At 44.7% G+C, this 18,860-nt stretch overlaps 1 long non-coding RNA gene across 1 annotated transcript in view; it reads right to left on the reverse strand.

Annotated features, from left to right (window-relative positions):
* The window catches only part of LOC123019083, an 11,893-nt gene extending 11,048 nt beyond the window's left edge, over window positions 1-845 (reverse strand). Inside the window, exon 1 of the long non-coding RNA XR_006413847.1 lies at window positions 833-845. This is a non-coding gene — a long non-coding RNA (uncharacterized LOC123019083). The remainder of the gene's footprint in view (window positions 1-832) is intronic.
* Between the last annotated feature and the right edge of the window lie 18,015 nt (window positions 846-18,860).

Consider the following 18,860-nt stretch of genomic DNA (forward strand, 5'->3'; position numbering starts at 1 on the left):
CTGAAAGCGCGGGCGGCGAGCCGCGGCAGAGCGAGCCCGGAGCGCCGCCGCCGCCGCCGCCGCGTGCCCGCAGCTCCTGCGCGCGGCTCAGCGCCAGCGCCCGCAGCGGCCCTTCAGCATGAGGCCCGTGCTGCTCCTCACGGGTGAGTCCGCACGGCTGGCCTCGCGGGGGAGTAGCGGGCAAGTCCTGCTGTTTCTACTGAGGCTGATCAAGCGTGGGCAAGGTTGCCGTCGTGGCGCCTGTTGCCTGACCAGGACGTTTGGCAGTGTCAGAATGCATCGGACACGTATCTGCACCGTTTCCATTTGTGTTTACCCTTTAGCGGTTCCAGTGCTAAGCCTTTCCTTTAAGGTGTCTCCTCTTTCTCCTCCATCTCCTTCTCTCCTACCCTATACAAGCCTTATAAATTTGAGAAAATGGCTTGCGCCTTCCTTGATGGGTTTTTCCCCCCCCCCTTTTTTGCGACTACCTCTTCCTTGTTTGTTTAGCCTTTGTATCTCTCAGTGGAGTTTAGATATCTACTCAGAAGTAAGTCTCATTAAGTTCAGTGGTACTTATTCCCAGATAAATGTGTGCAGGGTTACAATCTTTAAACCCAAACGTTCTGCTAATCTTTGGGCCACAGCAACTAGAACTGTTGTTCTAATTACAAGATACTAATATTCCATATTCTATGATCCAATTTTAAACCTGAAATAGGTGGCAAGCATATTGTTGTTATGCATATAATCCCTTAAATGCTAGTCTTGTGGGCTTTCCTTCCTGCAAATCACTTCTGTGCTTCACAAACAGATGCGTTTATTTTGTTAGTACCCATAGGTTTCCCTGCACCAAACACAGAGATTGATTGATTGATTGATTAACATGTATTTATAGGCTACCACTCCTACCTGTCCGGCCGATTCCAGAAGGTGGTGCTGGGGGACTTTGGCTCTGCGCCATGGCAACTCTGCCATGGAGTACCGCAGGGCTCCATTTTGTCCCCCTCGCTATTTTAACATCTACATGAAACCGCTGGGAGAGGTCATCAGGAGGTGTGGGCTGCGGAGTCAGCCACAGCCAGCATGAACAATGGGCATGGATGATGGGCATTACAGGCCAGCAATGTCTTGAAGGCCCAGGTTAACTGCTCCTGATGTAAAGCAAGCACATGTTTTATAACTGCATATTTTCAGGTTGATCCATATTTAGTCATACTAAGTAAACCCATTGAATCAAAGGGTCTTCAGTTTGTTGTGGCTAAGTACTCCCACTTATCGCAGTGGGTCTGCTTTAAGTTATGGTAAGTCTGGTTCTAGTCAAATGGGGAAGAAGAGGTTTTAAAGTTTAAAGAATTAAATTTTGACCAGGGAATTGCAGCTGATGCATGCAACCATTCCATGACAGCAACTATGCTATGCATGCTCATACTACGTCTGAATCTTACTCATGAACCTATCCTTCTCTCCGGTCTGTCTTTTCCTGTTCTGAAAGCAGAGAACCTACATGTTCCAAGGCACCTTGGTGAAACAGATTAATATTGTGACATATATCAACAGTCTAACTGATACGTAACATCAGAAATATTTTCAACATATGCCTGACTAATTTTCAGGGTGCAGAGGATAAATTTTTACCACAGACAGGGTGACATACCCATCGCTTCCAGCCAAAAGAAATGCCAGATGGAAACCATATGAACGGGGAGGTAACCCACCCAGTAAAGGTGATATAAAGTTTGCTCGTGCAGGAGAATATAAGTGGAATGGAATAGAAAATGTGGCAAAGTTTCAATCGTACTGCTGCCACAAGGGCAGAAGCTCTGGGTGCAGCTAATACTCTTGTTGAAGCCTCACAGTTCTGTGAGTGGTAGAGCATTTACTCTGGCCAGGAAAAAGAGTTGGTGAAAACATGGGACTGTTAAGAAGATAAAATAACTTGAAAAAAAGGGAAAGTCTTTCTTCTCAAAGAGTTAGTACTGGAACAATAAATTATGCTTCGGCTACAGTTAAGCGTTTTAAAATCTCATTGATTTTAGAGGGAGATTTAAGCACCTGCTTAATTCCTGCCAAAATCCATTGATGTTAAGCATGCCAGACTTTGGCTGGATCTAGGTCTCAATTGATAAGAAATGCTTCCTGAGGGCAGGCGGAGGAGGAGCAACATTTGGTTCTATATGCACATCAAAGAATTGATCTGCTGCGATCACAAGGAAGATGTCAGGGAGGGGAGCGGTTCTTTCTTTCCATTCTGTTTATGAGGGACTTGGCTGGGTTGATTCAGATAGCCAGACATTGCCCCCAGTTTGAAATTATACTTCTACAGTTCCTAAAAGGTGCAAAGCAATAGCAGAAATGAAGTGTGAAGGGAAACCAGTGACTCCATACTTGCCCCAAGCCCTCTTCCATGCCTATTGAAAGTTGGATCTGCATCCAGACCAGCACGTCCATCTCAATGGCAAACATAGACCAGTGCTGGGAAGCAAAGCCAGTCTCCTCACTCGGTCTGCTTTGCTCTGCCTCTTGAGCAGTGACTCTCTTTCTTTTGATCTGTTGGTGTCCAGAGGCGTTCAGTAGAGCACGGCTAATCCTTTAAATGCTTGTGCCTGCTGAAGCTTCATGAGTCATGTTGCTTTCTTGTTCCTAAAGGCGATGTGTGATTGGAACATTCTTCTTGTATTCCTGTTATGACTGGAAACAACAGAGTGTTGATGAGCAGTTGCTGGTTTCACACTCAAATTTTGCCTCTGAGACAGTGTTTTCCTTTGGGGGGGGGCTGACAGAGGTGACATCCATGCTCCATTTGATGAATGACAGCCCTCTCCGGTCTGTACATATTTCCCCTTCAAATCCACCCAACACCAATTTTAATATGAGTAACTCTCATGTAGACATGTAAACAGGAAGCCTTATTCAAATGAAGAGCCTCTTGTTTTCAGAGCATAACGCTTAAATGCATGCAAGGTCACAAGAAGAGTTGTCGCAGTATTGTTCCCGTTGCCTGGCATGGGGAAAAAGGGAGAACTGATGCCGTGGGGCTAGAATAGCAGGCCTTGTGTTCCAGCAGCATCCTTATTTTGATTTCATTGTACTTGCCATTCCTCACACCTTCTGCTATAAAGAATCAATCATTAGCTGGCTTGCTAAAGAAACGCAAAAGAGCCAATACGTGTCATGCAGAATATATTGTCTGTTTTGCAGTGCTGGGGATACATTCCATGGCTGCATCCACACTGCAGACTGAGATCGCCAAGTGTCAGCAGCTGAGAGAGAAATGTGTCCTTGAAAAAAAAGGCTGTGAAAGTGTCTGGAATTTACTTGAAGAAGCTTGTAACATACCAGGTAACGATGAGAAGGCCATATATGGCTTTGCATCAGCAGAAGGGCACCCTCCAATGTCCAATCGGCTTCAGTAAAAATTGGCACTGAACAGAATGCCACTGGCCTCCAGTCTGAGAGGCCCTCCCCACTGGAAGGGGTCATTCCCTTCTCCAGCAAATGCTATCCAGAGGTCTCCTCCCTGTAATCCTAGAGGCAGTACAGAGCCATCCTGGCCATCACTAGATCTTGGGGGTATTGAATTCCATCATTTTACCTTTGTGATGTACAAAGCAATTCTGGTAATTGCATACCTATAGCAATTCCATTCACTTAAAGTGGAGCAGGCAGCTGGAGAGAATGGCGGGGGCAAGAGAGAAAGTCATCCTGGCTCAGATAGGCAAAGAAATCTCCTTGTCCCAGACGCGTGGTGAGGCCATCCTTATTCATTATACCCTGATCTTTCCTGACATAAGCCAGTCCCTTCCCTCCTTCCTTTTGGGTTCAAAACCTTTGAAGTGCAGCTCTGTTATTGAAAGCTCAACAGATTACAGAACAATATGAACTTTTCATAACCTTCTGCCAAAGCTGAGGGAGAAATCTCTGATCATGAGAAGAGTTGGATCTAAACAGGAAACTTTCCCTCAGTCCTTCCCTTTCAGTAAAGTTTCTGGCTCCACCTTCAGGGTGGATATGCTGGTTTGGTGTGCTGAGCATAGCCTGTAGGATTCCTTGAAGATTTAGGAACCAATCACACACATATACACACACTAGAGACATTTTCCGGGGCAGAGCAATATTTTGGAAATAAAGTTCAAAACAAAAATGTGCACTATATGATTCTAAATATAGAATCCCAAGTCTCCATGAAATCAAAAGTTCTGTTCATCCATTCCATTCCAAAGGAAAATATTTAGAAAATCTAGTATCATTTTTACCTGTGGGCTTCCTCTTGCTTGAAATCCATTTATACTTAAAATTCTGGCCATTGTCAAGATGTGATGGCCCTAAAACAGATTTTATACATACTTGGGATAACCATGTCAAGATCAGGTTAGTTTGGATATTGGTTTTGAGAAATACAAAAGAAATGACCAGTAAAATATATTCTATCCAATCCATCCTCTGCTGGGATATTTGGAGGAGATCAGGGAATCAAATAATTTGGGAATAGTTATGGCTTTGTTGATGGCACAAAAATTAACATATTTTTCTATTGAGTGTGTGTGGTGGGGGGCAGTATATGTTCTCTCTCTCTCTCTCTCTCTCTCTCTCTCTCTCTCTCTCTCTCTCTCTCACACACACACACACACACACACACACACACACACACACACACACAGACCTACCTTCCAGAATGGTTTTGCATGGGGTTATAATGAAGGTAATGGGCCATTAAGGCATAGGTGGGGGAAGGCTGCTGGAGTGAAAAGTTGCATGATAACATGACATCATACAAGATTACTTTAGGCAATAGGCTGCACTGCCAGTATATTAATGAAAATGGCACATGGCACAACTGGAACTGTTCCCAGAACAACCACGAATGTGTGGAAATCCTCCTTTCCTGAATGGGCAAGTCACTGGAGCTCACATAATCCTACTCTGACCTGTCCCATTCTGGAAGTGAGCATTCCTGCTTATCTGGGGCTTGTTTTGGGAGCATTTTCCTGTTGTGTTACTGGCTGTGCTGGTGAAGAGCAAGAGCAGGCAGTACAGCAGGAACAGATTCTGCTGAATGTTTTAAATTAGCCAGGAGGGGGCAGAAAGAACGAATATTTGACAGTTGCTAATAACTGGGCCTGTGGTTCCAGTCCAATGTGCAGCAGCGCTTCTCAGAACCATCTTTTTTAAAACCCAGAAATTGCCCTCTCTGTTCTTCATGATGTTTCACCAAGGTTCGCCTTTCCCCCTTGAATAAAGGGATTATTTGCACAAAAGCTATAGGTTGGAATGATACTGCTGTTGTTAACAACAAATATCCCTCACGTCAGATTATGTCAGAAGTTTGCTTTTAGTCAAAGATACACAACCCATTTAATGTTGGTGCAAATTAATATTCCATCCCCGAGCATTTCATATACACCGAACTTAAATCAAGACAAAATCTGCTACTTTCCACATGAGTGAGTTTATTTGCCAACAGTTCCTCTACTCAACAATCAAGGGAACAATGATAAAAAGTCTGACTGCAACATAAACAAATTTCTTGCTTTGTAACTGAGCAGCTGAATCAACACTATGAATAAACCTCATGATACCCATAAAAGAAATGTACACCACTTAGCACATGTCCTAACCATGCACAGACCACATTAAAGTCTTGTTATCCCATTAATTGAATTCTGAGTACCCTCAGTTTTTCCCTCACTGCCTTCCCATCTCAGAGTAAACTGCAAATGTTACATGAGAGACAACATGCAATGGCTGTTGCCACGCTGGTTCCCAGCAGCCACCTGCGGCTTTCATAAATACGTACATTTCAGTTTCTTGTCTGGGTGAGCAAGTGCTTTTTTCACCCTCCCCACCTGCAGCCAATATCCTGCTGGTCTTCAGTGACAGAGAGAGGCACCCTGTGGCTTCTGGCATTGCGGGAGTTTCACCAGATGGGACACTGCCCTTCCACGTTCACAAAGTAACATGGTGCTCCCCCCGCATAATCTGACAGTTCCACAGTCAGAACCTCCAGTGAACACAAACTCCTAATAGCCTCTGCCTGCCAGGGCAAGAGAGAACAGAGTAGCGTTTTCCCCTTCCTGGGCTAATTTTTCATATGCTACCAATTCCCTCCTGCTAGAGCCACTGGGACAAATGGAGCTGTGCTAGGCCACTGAGGACCGGCAGCTGGTCTGGAGGTATGCATTGGGGCAGGACAGGTGTGGATCTGCTCCCAGCATGCCCCTGGCTTGGCCCAACTCCCCCCCCCCACCCTACCATCTCCAACACTACAGTTCCAACACTGGAAGAGAACCACTGAGGTGGTCAGAAGACTGTATCTCAAGTTAGGTCTCATGGTGGACCTAAAAGATCCTAAGAACACAGGAATAACGTTGTTTGCTCTTTGCACTGCAGCAACTGTGTAAAAATATTCAATTCCTTTTGGCTGCAAGTCAATGAAGGTCATAATCAAGCGACAGAAATGATGAATATCTATAAGAAGGCACAGGGTGCATGGCTCACCTCTCCACTGGTCCAGGGAAATCCCCGTCTATAAAGCTAAATCCAGAACGATTGAGTACACAATTGGATCAGTCATATCCAAACGTGGTGAGGAAGGTTCCACATACATCCCCACAGCCATTCCAATGGACCGGCATGCACCTGTGTTTTCACGGTCTAAGCTCCATGCACTAGTATTTGCTTCATCACATTCCTCCAATGACATAAGGTGCAATCCATGGAAGTTCACACCCTAACAAATGGTGAGTTCTGGGGGTGCCACAGGACTCTGTTTATTACCATGAACTGCCAGGTTATGGCAGTCTTAACCATATCCTTTGTGTTTGTGAAATCCAGGTAACCGCTGCACTGTGAAAGAGTCCATGAACTGCAATAAAATCATCCAGTTCTTAGTTGAGCAGTTCCCAGAATTTAAAGATTGCATCTGCACAAAAGACAATTGCAGCATCAAAATGTTGTTTGGAAAAGAATGTTTCAGCACTAAAGGTAATGGATGGCTGTCATTTATGGTACAAAAGAATGGAACGGAATAATGGTACCATGCCTTTTTTAGAAAGGTCATGCTCTTCCACAATTATATTGATCAACATATAATTTGAGACTTTTTCACACTTCTAAGACATAGTACTAGTTCTTGAAGACCACAGCTACTTACAAGAACTTACTAGAAGATGCAAAATATAAAAGAGCTAAAAGAATTTCCATTAAAATACAAAACCAAATGTAAATGTAAATGTAAATTAGCTAAAATGTAAGCACAGGACATAACCAAAACCACTGATAAGTAAACAGTCCATCAAATGCCCGGAAAGAGAGGAAAATCTTGACCTGGCACCAAAAGGATGACAAGTTGCCTTCAGCCAGACCTTGCAAGGGAGAGCATTCAACACTTGATGAGCCACCACTGGAAACCCCTCTCCTTCGTTGCCATCCGCCACACCTTGCCCCAAGGAAGCCCACTGAGAAGGCCTTCAGATGTTGACCAGAGTATATTTTCATAGTGAAACAGGCATGCTGCAAGGTACTGTGATCCTTCTGGGGTCCTGTAACAATTTATCACTTGAAGGAAGGAAGGAAGGAAGGAAGGAAGGAAGGAAGGAAGGAAGGAAGGAGTACGTTTTATAGAATCATCTCTTAAGTCAGCATTCACAATTTTAGCCAAATTAAAGCTGACTGAAATCCAGGGGCTCAAGCACTTGGAATATCCTTCCTCAATCTGGTGGACTCCAGCTTTTTGGGACTACAAATTCCAGCATTCCTGATTTTTGGTCACCCTACCTGGGGTTGATAGGAATTGAATCCCAAAACAACTGGATGGCACATGTTAAGAAAGGCTGATTTAGAAAGATAAACTAAGTAGCTGATGAATATTACTTCTGGCATAGTAGACCACGTGTGCCATAAATAATAGCAAAGGCCCTTGCTTGTTATTTTAAAGAGAACGGCCATCTCCATTTTAGACTCTGTAGCCAGATCTGGAAACATCTTCTAACCAATCATTTCCATAAAGAGAGAAGGAAGAGAGATAAAGAGAAGATATGCTCAGATTGCTAAGTTTTGCCAAGCAGGAGTGGGAGAGGGAACGTACATGACAAATAAAGTGCAGATAACAAGAACCCCCTAACACCTTAGAGCCCAAGACACGTGACCATGCAGGGCATCCCATGCAAGCATCCATAGCTGTAAGGCCTGTGGGCATCAACGTGGCTTGCTGCACAGGTGTGAGCAAAGGATTGCAGCATGAACCATGTCCACAGGAGCAATGTTTCTCATCTCCTCCACCTCCCACAACAGACCAGCCCAAACCCCAGTCTCTCGAACTTTCTTTGTGGGAGCTATGGCCAGATGCAAAGGGGAACACTCCCTCCCACGGTTTTCCTTTCATTCATTTTTCTTGGAATCAGGGATTCAGGGATGGCTCATGAAGTAGTTGCTCATCATGGTGGCCCCTGTAACCATGCCTGCAAGGGGACAGCAGGAAAAATGCAGGAAGCTGTAGTGATCGCTGTGTGTGCGTCCGTGTGCACACATGTGTTAGGTGGCTTCTGTAAAGCCAGTGGGTCTCATTGCAGAACCAAGACACTCACAGACACTTCGCAATACAACTGGTATAGCTCCCAATGATATACTGCTGTAGGGACAATCTATTTTCCCTGTACCCACTACTAGGGATGCATTGAAGCTCCACCACATCTGTCCCTCTAGTGTTTGCGGATTTCCTCTCCTGCTTGGCCAACTTTTGGAAAGCAAGCTGAGCCCAGAGGAAGTCCACAAACGAGCACTCACAGAATGAAGGCTGCCCCATCAACAACCTTATTCTGCATCATGGGCAGCAGTGAAACAAAGGCTGCTGCACGTGCCACGAAAGAGGAACACTGTGCCGCAGTCACGTGTGGCTCCGTTCCCAGTGAGCACTGAAGGAATAGCCTCCTTCTGCATCACACGGCTACAAACGCTGCAGCACGTGGCACGCAAGAGGGTGGCTGATCCTGCAGTTCACAAGGTAGGATGCTGAGTTTCATTTTATTTTTATTTTTTCCTTCATATGATCCCGTCCCGAGTCTATGGTAAAAGGGATGTCCTAAAAAACAGTTTTAGATAAAATAAACAAACAAATAAAAAGGTGCATGCTGGGCATGCTCACCAGGAATGCAGGCCCAGGGCTGGAGTCCAGGAAGGTGAGCCTGGAGAACCCAATGTCCTTCCAGTCCCAAAATGGAAACTTGCCATATCCCTCCTTACTGCCATTTATTCTTTTAATTTCATGATTTCTTTATCATATACCTTTCTCTAGGCATTTTACGATACAGGAAAATCAGTGCAGCACAAATGTAGTGCAATCATGATTTAAAAAATCAATTGAGATCAAAACTTAAAACAGCAAAAAGCCTGCCATCAGGGGATCCAGTCTCCAAGAAGAGAAAAAGGAGCAGGAAAGAATAGCTCTTGAATGGCAGAAGGGAGTGGGGACAGGCAGTTCCTGTCCATGCAGCAACTTCCGGGGGGTGGGGACAATGATCCAAATGCAATGCATTGCACACCCCTTATCCACCTGCTTTTGTGATGAAAATCTCCTTTCACAGCAAAATCAGCACCTCCTTCAAGCTCAGATATTCAGTCAAAATTCCCGCAGCAGACAAAAGGGCAAGAAACGGCACACATGGGTGGACCAGGGAATGACTGCTCTCTTGCAAAGGAAATCTGTCAAGGAGATGAGGCCTGTTCTGTGCGGTATAAGAAATTCCAGAGAGTCTGTCGAGCTGAAGTGGCGAAATGCAGCCTCCAAAGAGTGGTGCAGCAGTGTTTCACCGCCTGGAAGGAGCTCATGCAAACTGTCCTGGCGAACTGCTCGTGTCCAGAACCAGTGCATAAAAGATGCACAAAAATATGGAAAAACATCTTTAACAACACGTGCTTACAGCACATACAGGAATATCAGCTCCCTGACATTAGTAAGGACATCTACGCCGGGGAGGGAACTCAAGGCCACAATGCAGGTAAAGTCAAATAATCTTCCGGCTGTACACTCCTTGCTGGGGTGGGATGGGGTGTTGAGTAGAGTGACTGACTTCTGGATGGCAGAAGGTGGTGGGCTTCATCTACAATGAAGCTCCTGCCCAATTCACTGGATTAGGAGCCATCTTAAATTACCAGTTTCATCCATTCTGGTTTCAGTGGACCAGATTTTAAAGATGACACGTGCGATCTTTCTCTTATAGCCTTGAATGAATGTCTGCACCAAGATGGCAGAAGGAACTTGTGCATCGCAGGCTCTTGTCTACAGTCCATGGCTGGCTGCATCTGTGGGTCACACCCATAGATGACTCCACAGTCACGAGGATGTGTCACAAGGCAAACTTGTGGATCTAGTCTGTGGGTCCAGGCTCTCAGCTCTGATGTCGCTTATCAACAGATCCAAATAGCACATCCGTTTCCCAAGCGGACCTCTTCCTTGGCATTGGAATGACGGATGTGCAAAACTCGTTACAGTCATTCTTTCTGTGTTTCAAAGATTGCCAGGCATATTTCGTTCCACTGTCCACTCAGTGATGGAATCTGATTGTGGTTGTTGTGGTTGTTGTTTGTTTTACGGATATGCAAGAGTTTTGCTTCACTTGCACTACACGCACTATTTACTTCAGAACTGGCAGTCGACGAGTGGTATGCAACCCATTAATGCTGTATATTTTTTGTTGCAGATCATATGAAAATAAAATCACAGTGGAAGCTATCAGCTCTTTCAGACTACGGTAAATATCAGGCCTGCATGGATTTTCAGTTTGTGACCCACTAGAAATATCTCAGCCTAACTTTAGGATTAGCACAAGCCCACTGGAATAATGAAGCACACATTTTGCCAGTCCTTAGAGAGCCCAGTCCTGAACTTGTGCTTTATGTCCAACAAAAATCTAAACTGCTGGTGCTCTGCGGTGGCTTAGAATGTGCTTTCCCCTCATCAGCCTTCCAAGCTGTTGGATTAAGTTAATGGGTGGAACCAAGCATGGTTCATTCTGCACAAGAGCCTAGGAGGCAGCACTGATCAGAGGCAGGCCATGGGTTCATGTAGCCCAGCACTGTTGAGGCTGAGGAGCAGCAAGAGGTCTCCAAGTTTTCGGGAAGTCACAACTTTCCCAGTCCTACCAAGAGATGAACCTGGATCTTTGTCATGCAAAGAATGTGCTGTACCACTGAGCTATGGTTCATCCTGTAGAATACTACAGGGCTGTAGAGAGCGGATTTCCTGTACACTGAATGGTTTCCCCCAGTACCATTGCTTGTACCTGCACCAGGTAAGTGGAACATGCCATTGCTCTGCTGTGGGCAATCCCAATATACTAATCAAACCAGGTCAACCAGATCAGGTAGGTTCTGATTAGTGACTAGAGGACCTTCAGGCTACATAGTCTGCCCAAGCACTCCGTTCTTCTTCTACAGCTGCTTCCCGCCATTCCGCTTTTGAATGCTTCCCATGTGCTTCCTTGATCAGTCTGGTGCCAGCCTGTGAAGGCAAAACACCAGATCAGTCTATCAGGGCAATCGTGGTATTTTCTCCAGGTTGCTTACTCTGAATTTCCATTCACAATCACAAAACAAGTTTAAATAACAATAATGGCAACAACAGCAACAAAAAATGGAAGAAATTCATTTGTATTTTAAGTTAAAATAGGCTTCCTCTTTTTTACATAGTCTATTTTAGATCTAAATATGAAGGTCCAATAAAATGAGAGGTCTCAATAAATCAAAGCAGGGGAACAAAACTTTACATACAACGTTACATCCATGGACTGGAATGCTCCTTCCTCTCCTCCCTCCTGAACCCCCTCTATGGTCACCAGCTCTTCTGTGGAAGGTTCCTCAACCCTCTGGAACAGATCTGAGGATTGAATGCAGGTGTCTGTAGAAGGGAGTTCTGCCGGTGATGTCCATTTCATTGGTGAATGGATACTCTTGGGTTGCCTCCAACATTGGGCCGTGATAAAATGATGCTTATTAGAATGAACTGTTAATGTTAAAGGTAGTACCGCTTAACTTTATTTAAGTAGAAAGCTTATTCTGAAAGCAGGTCTCAGATGGGGTAGGCTGAGATAGCAACTTTGATCAGGCCAGTTCTGGCTAGATGCGAAGCCAGGTGAGAACAGTAGGTACAATGTCTTCATCGTGAAAAAGGTGGTATGTACAAGGGAATCCCATTTGAACATTTGGTATCAGGTGGGTTAGGGAAAGCAGAAAAGGAGAACCCAAGAGTCTTAATCTACTCCCTAAGCAGTAAGAAAAATGGCTCAGTGGCTTCTGCTCCAATGGAAGACTGGAAGCATGCTTTCATAAACAGCACTGAAGCAGCATAAGCAGTGGAGAATTCACCAGATACACCTCTGCTCTGCACTCATAGCAACCATCAGTTCCAGCTCAGTTGCCAGGTTCCACCAGTATCCTGTTCTTAGTACATTTTCTTCTCAAAGCAAGTCTTGAGAGCTGCATACGTCTGCTTCGCTTCTGTGTTCAGGCCTATGGCAGAACAAAAGTAATCGAAACATGGATTGTTTACCGATTGTAGAGCACTCACGTCATAAATTCCCATGAGAGTTCAGGAATCTTGATGCACAGGAGAACCGCTGCGTACTCATATTCCTGCAATATTTCTATCCATTTGCTGCTCCCTTAGAATACAAGCACCGCCGATCCTGCTTCCAGGTGAATGTGCAATGCGTTGACGACACAGTCTGTAACAGACAATTATCTCGATATCTTCAAGCTTGCCAAGTGAATGGAACGCATTGCAATGTGAATCGCTGCCAAGCAGCACTACAGGTCTTCTATGAAAACATGCCGTTTAATGTTGCCCAGATGTTGGCGTTTTGCGATTGCATGGAAGCAGATGAAAGCTGCCACAAAGCCAAAGGAGTCCTGCACGGCACACCGTGTGCGGTCCGCATGGTTCCACCACCGTCCTGCCTCCATGTGATCCACACTTGCCAAACAAACAGTCTCTGTTGGTAAGTGAAAGTAACACATTTCGGCTTGCTGGCTTGCTGGCTCGTGTGTGTTCGATCTGAAAATACACGAGGGTGGGGGCTCAGGATGATGTCTTAATTACATGTTGTTTCACAAAGCTCCCTAAATTTGCAAAAATAATAGCTGGCCACGAGATGCCATAAATTAAAGCTAGACACAGTGTAGCATAGAAGCTAATTTTGGAGGTCTTGCTTTCTCCAAATTAATTGCTTGTTCACTTGGTGCACCTATTAGCCATTTGCTGTATTAATTAACATGGAGGTTGACACATCTGCTTAAATACTGGGCCATAGACCATTGAAGCATTTTTAAGTCTCTCTGCTTAGAACGAGAGTTCACATCAATGCTTTCAGCCAGACTGCACACAAAATGCTTAATGTTGGCTGAATCACACTCAACCTATGTATTCCTTGTTTTCTCCAGAGATAGTCCTGTTTTTATTTCCTTTTGCTCTTTTCTGCTTTATCCATCAGCTTTCCTTGCATTTCACAACAAAAAGGAATAGCAGATGGTGAAAAAAATTCTCTCCTCTTATGTTTCCACAGGGGCAAATACAAAACATTTACGTCAAAGTGCTTAATGCAAATCAGCCAACCATGCCTTGAAGACAAAGCCTGCCTGGAATCTCTGGATACAAACAGCCTTGTGTGCTCCGACAGTGCAGAATGCAGAGCAGCTTATGTTGGAATGCGAGGCTCCCTCCTTCAGGTTGAGTGTACCTGTGAGACCACATCAGCGGCTCAAGAGTCGATGTGCAGGCAGTTCCAGCACATACTCCACAGCAATTCCTGCTTCAGTAGGTTGAGAACGTCGGCACATCTGTTATTTATATACTGCCCAACCAGCTGGCGCTTTCAGGTTGCTTTGCAGTCATTAACATACAACAAGAAAGTAATTCAATATAATGATCAAATATTTAAATTCTAAAAACATTAAAGAGGCAACAGTAAAGTCAATACTCAGAATAGCAGGTTTATATATTTATGTAGCTTTTTCAGATTTCTGGACTGCATTTATGAAAACAGCCCCTCAGATGGGCTGATGGGTAAAGAGGACATGCCTGTGGGAAGAGCAGGGCCTGGCATCTGAGTGACACCAGGTGGATCTCCCAAGGGAAAGGCATTCCACAGATGGGGGCCACCCCAGAAAAGGTGGCTACCTGACACCCCCAGGTGTTATCCAGAGGATTGCTGCCCAAGTTTATCTTGGTAATTGGCAGGAATGTATCAGGCCAGACTTGCCCTGCCTCCATCCTCCTAAAAGCAAACAGACACAGAGACAACATAAACCTACCCATTTTCATAACATGCTACCAAAATTAGCTGTTCCAGCCAGCTGAGGTTTTAGGGTCCAGTTTTTAGGGGCAGGGCTGGCAGAGAGAAGGCTGGAGTACAACTGAGTGCAGATAGCCTCTGGAAAGTTGGGGAGGGTTTCACCAAATTTCTCCAGGGGGAAAAGAAATTCTCCAACAATTTCTCCCAGATAGGGTTCACCATTGGAAAGGTTTTTAATGTTTCTCCCCTCCCCCCTCTTCTCCTCTTTCCTAATCAACTGTGTTGGCAACTCGGCCTTTATTTGGTGTTCTCAATCCATAACCTAGCATCATCTCAGGACATTATGTCTGTGTAGGTGGGGTCGGATGGGGGATTGTCAGCACCAGGAAAAATAATGGTAATGAAAATTCTGCAAAGTGGCCTTTTATGTCTGTTGTTAGTCGCGAAGTCACACCGACCCATCACGCCCCTTGGACAACATGGACAACATTCCTCCAGGCCTTCCTGTCCTCCACCATCCCCTGGAGTCCACTTAAACTCATGCTGACTGCTTCCATGACTCCATCTAGACTTTTGTGTCTAGGTGGGGGGTAAGAAAAGGAAAAGCTCAAGATGTTTCCGAGAAAATTGTCTTCTGAGAAATATTGGCTTAGCTCCAGCTGCCCTTCTTCAGGGTTCAGCATTTCCTCTGAGATCTTTCAACCTTAAATGCCCGGGGTGTGCTTGCGGGTGCCCCCTGCTCTTGTGCAGGAGCTCATCTTGCTGCTCCGTCCCAGCCAGCCTGGCAGAGTTTGTGAGGGGAGGTCAGTGGGGTGGCCAGCTCCAGCAAAGAAGTGGAACCAGTGTTTCGCCAAGATTTGACCTCTGATTCACTGAAATTTGTCTTTCCCATGAAAGAGGCTTCTGTTTGAATACCTCATTTCATCAAATGGAATGGGAATGGCCAAACAAACACGGGAGGAATTTTCAGCATTACACTGAAATGGTGGGTGACATGAAGGTGAAACTTGCCCTCCCATCAAAATAAGGTCCATTTGTAAAGGTAGCTCATAATTTCTCCCATTCATTTTAATGCACAAGATGTACACAAGAAGCACAAGATCATGCAGACCTGAGTGGCTGCATGTTCAATGCAGGCTCTCACTGCATTACAAAGATGACGCTTCAGTCATTAGACAGAAAAGGCCATATTTTTCTAGTGAGGTTAATTCTGTATAGGAAAAATGAAGTGTGAGCTGGTGCCGCTAAAGATAGGAGCAGAAGAGCATGGGATGCAAAGCAGTGCAATTGAGGCAGCATCCTCACCATCAATTTGTTGGCAATCCGATTTTTATCATGAAAAGATGGGCAAAGATAAGTCAGCTGGGCAAGATTCCAAGATTCAAAACTTCTAAGAAGGAAGTGCTTAAGAATCGTAATATTGACAAATATAAAAGTATATCTTTGATGATGAGGACTACAATAACAGTAATTAGATAATGTCTCATTAGCATTTGCTAGTTCCTTCAGCCCTGCATAAACTGTTTCCTGCTTGGAAAATTTAGTTAACCCAGTTGATATAGGCAAGAACTAGAACTGCTGCTACTTGACCCTGCTATTGTTCTATATTAAAAAGGGGTTTCTTCATTATATCAAAAGGCTAGTGTCTTATGGTGGCTTTACCATAATAGAACATTTCCACAAGTCTTATCGATTTCTCTTATGTTTTAATTGTAAGCCATTTTTAGGACTAAAAAAGAGACAGATGAAAAAATCAAATATTAAATCATTAGCAACTATGTGATGAATTTAGGGATCCCAATTTATCAATCATATAAGAAGTATCAAATATAGTACTCAGTTTATATTCTTATGGTAAGAATGTGAATTCCAAACATTAAGTTTGGTGTAACACATAGCAAGAATTTCCAGATGACTTTATCTAATATCCATCTTATATACTAATAGCAAATTCATTTTTCATGTCTGAATCCCTCTGTAGCTGAAACTGCCCAAAGAATTAGCAAATTTGGAGAAGCTTGATGGTTTGCAGAACTACAACACAAAGTTAAAAAATGGCACCTGAAAAGGGAGCTGGAACTCCAAAAATAACCCAGAGAGGTCTAAGCATGCTCATGTGGCATGAACTGTTGACCAGCTATTAAGGGAAAGAACAGAAAACGAGGTGGGGGAGAGGGAGTGAAATTGAGCATCCTGGAAAAAGGACATGGCTGTTGTCAGGCATCCTGACCTCTACAGCATTTTATTCATGGTTCTACTTGTTTCCATACTATTGGTTTCTTTTTACCTCCTCTCCTATTTAAAGGTCAGATAGCTGGAAAGAAGGCCGACCTTTACTCATCACACAGAGATCTATCTGGCAAAATCCTTCCTGCAACTGGTGAGCAGTCCCTGATTTATGGTAAGCTTGATTTGAAAAATAAATTTGAAAAAAGACAGACATTTGTGAGTGGCATGAGCTGCACAGGAAAAGAGGCACAGAAGAGGGCAAAGGAGTAAGAAAGCTTTTGGGCTCTTCACATGGAGGAAAGGCAGGATATAAATGAAATGTAGCAGCAGCAGCGACTGTGGCTTGTCTTGAAGAATTCTATTGTACAATCTTCCAGAAACAGGGCAGCCAACCAAAGCCAAGAAGCGCTACTCAATGGAGCCCAGCCAACAATGGATCAGTTTCCCTTAGCAGAATCATTTCACTGAGCCTGTTCAGCTGAGTATTATTTAATACATCTGTAGACCACAAGTGATATTTCAAAATACCTCTAAGTAGTTTACAAGAAAATTAAATATTTGAAAACACATCCAGCTATACATTAAAATACAATTAAACTACATAAAATGGCTGAATCTTGTCTATAAAATATTAATACAGACACTGGAAGCAATTAGAACCCGCACGACACCATAATTACAGGAAAATGAACTGGGCAGGACCTTCACTCAGGGAAGGCCTGGGTGGAATGGGACTTCAATTGGGACCTGAAGCAAGGCACACGTGGCGCCTCCTGAATCCCCGAGGGAGGGCATTCCGTAAGACAGGTGCCACCACGAAGAAAGCATCACTTCCAGGTTGCTGCAAGGAATGGCGACTTCTGCAAGCTGCTGTACAACTAGCAAGGCCGCCTCCAATGACCTTAATGATCACACAGGTCTGTACTGAGTACGATCCACCCAACAGGGAACGTGGTCCCAAGCTGTCTGGGGCTAAGCATGCCAACAGCAAAGCCTCATGCTCGGCTTGGTAGGTAGCAGGCGGCCAGCACAGGCTGGAAACTGAAAGTGTCCCACTGAACTCAGTGGTAGTTCCTTTGAACAGGAAAGGATAAGACGGTGCTGTGGTTACTAGATTGTTTTACTTATTTATATACCATAGGCTGCGTTGACTAACATCTCAAGTGGTGTTGCAACTCCCGTGTTTCTAAAATAAAGATATTAAGCATCCTGTCCCCCCACCCATAAACACTCACATGACATGATATGTCTCGGACCCACACAAGGTTTATGGGCATGCCTGCAGATGGGCTTCCATGGCCATTTTCAGCCCAGGCAAGCACCACCTTGTGCACCTTCGTTGGCATTGCTCCCTTTGCCTCCAATCTGTACACACTCTCTGAAACGGGAAAAGTCCATTAACACATCTAAAAATACTAAACTAGTTCTGAGATAGATTGGTTTAATTTGGTTCTCCTTAAAATCAGTGGGACGAGCAAGTAATGACTCAAGCACTGATTTCAATGGGTACTACAAGTTTAAGAGGTATGAATTTATGTCACATGTAACCTGTGTTGTGTTGTGTTATGTTTTACCAAGAAAGCCCCTCAAGTTACTTACAATCACTGATAAAACCAATATTAAAACAAAGGAATTTAACACAATGTAACACAGACCCCAAACAGATAAGAATCATGGGCTATCTTGTCTCTCCCTTCCTGCACTCCTATTTATCTCTACAGAAATCCTCAAAATAATATGTTAATGCAAAAATTGGAACCCTCAGCCTGGAACCCTCCTACACACAAATGCAAGTTCCCGGTGTTTTGAGAGCTCTTGAGCAACACACCCACCCTGGGCTCACCTCCTTCAGTGGTTTGTCTTCTCGGCTCCATTGCTCCCCACTGACTGGGTTTGCCAGACTGGGGAAGGAGCAGTGGCCTCTTTTCCCTGCTGCTCACATGCTGGTAGTGCCCGGTCTCATTCCTGGAATTCTCTGTGCCAGGTGCATGCTGCCGTGTCAACCAAATGGCTTCCAAGCTGCACTGCAACCTTAGAATAGGCCAGTCATCTTATCCAGTGCAGACGTGTTTGGTCATTCAGATGATCAGAGGTGGCCTTGCAAGTTGGACACCTTCTCACCATTGCTACTACTTGCTTGCCTCTGCTCTGCCTCCCACTCACCAGCACTGGCTGGACCAGAGCAAGAGGCGGATGGTCAAGCAGGTTGCCGTGGGAAGGAAAAGCAGCAACACCAGGGAGCTCTGGTGAGTGGACCCCTGAAGGGGTGTGGGCCCTTGGCAAGAGCCCAACCATGGTTCCTGCTTAGGCCCCACTAAACAGCACTGCTGAACTCGTTTTAGGCGTGCATGGATAGGGCCACTTGCA

The sequence above is a fragment of the Varanus komodoensis genome, unplaced genomic scaffold (genome assembly GCF_004798865.1).
Source record: "Varanus komodoensis strain SLA01 unplaced genomic scaffold, ASM479886v1 scaffold12, whole genome shotgun sequence".
NCBI classification, from domain to species: Eukaryota; Metazoa; Chordata; class Lepidosauria; order Squamata; family Varanidae; genus Varanus; species Varanus komodoensis.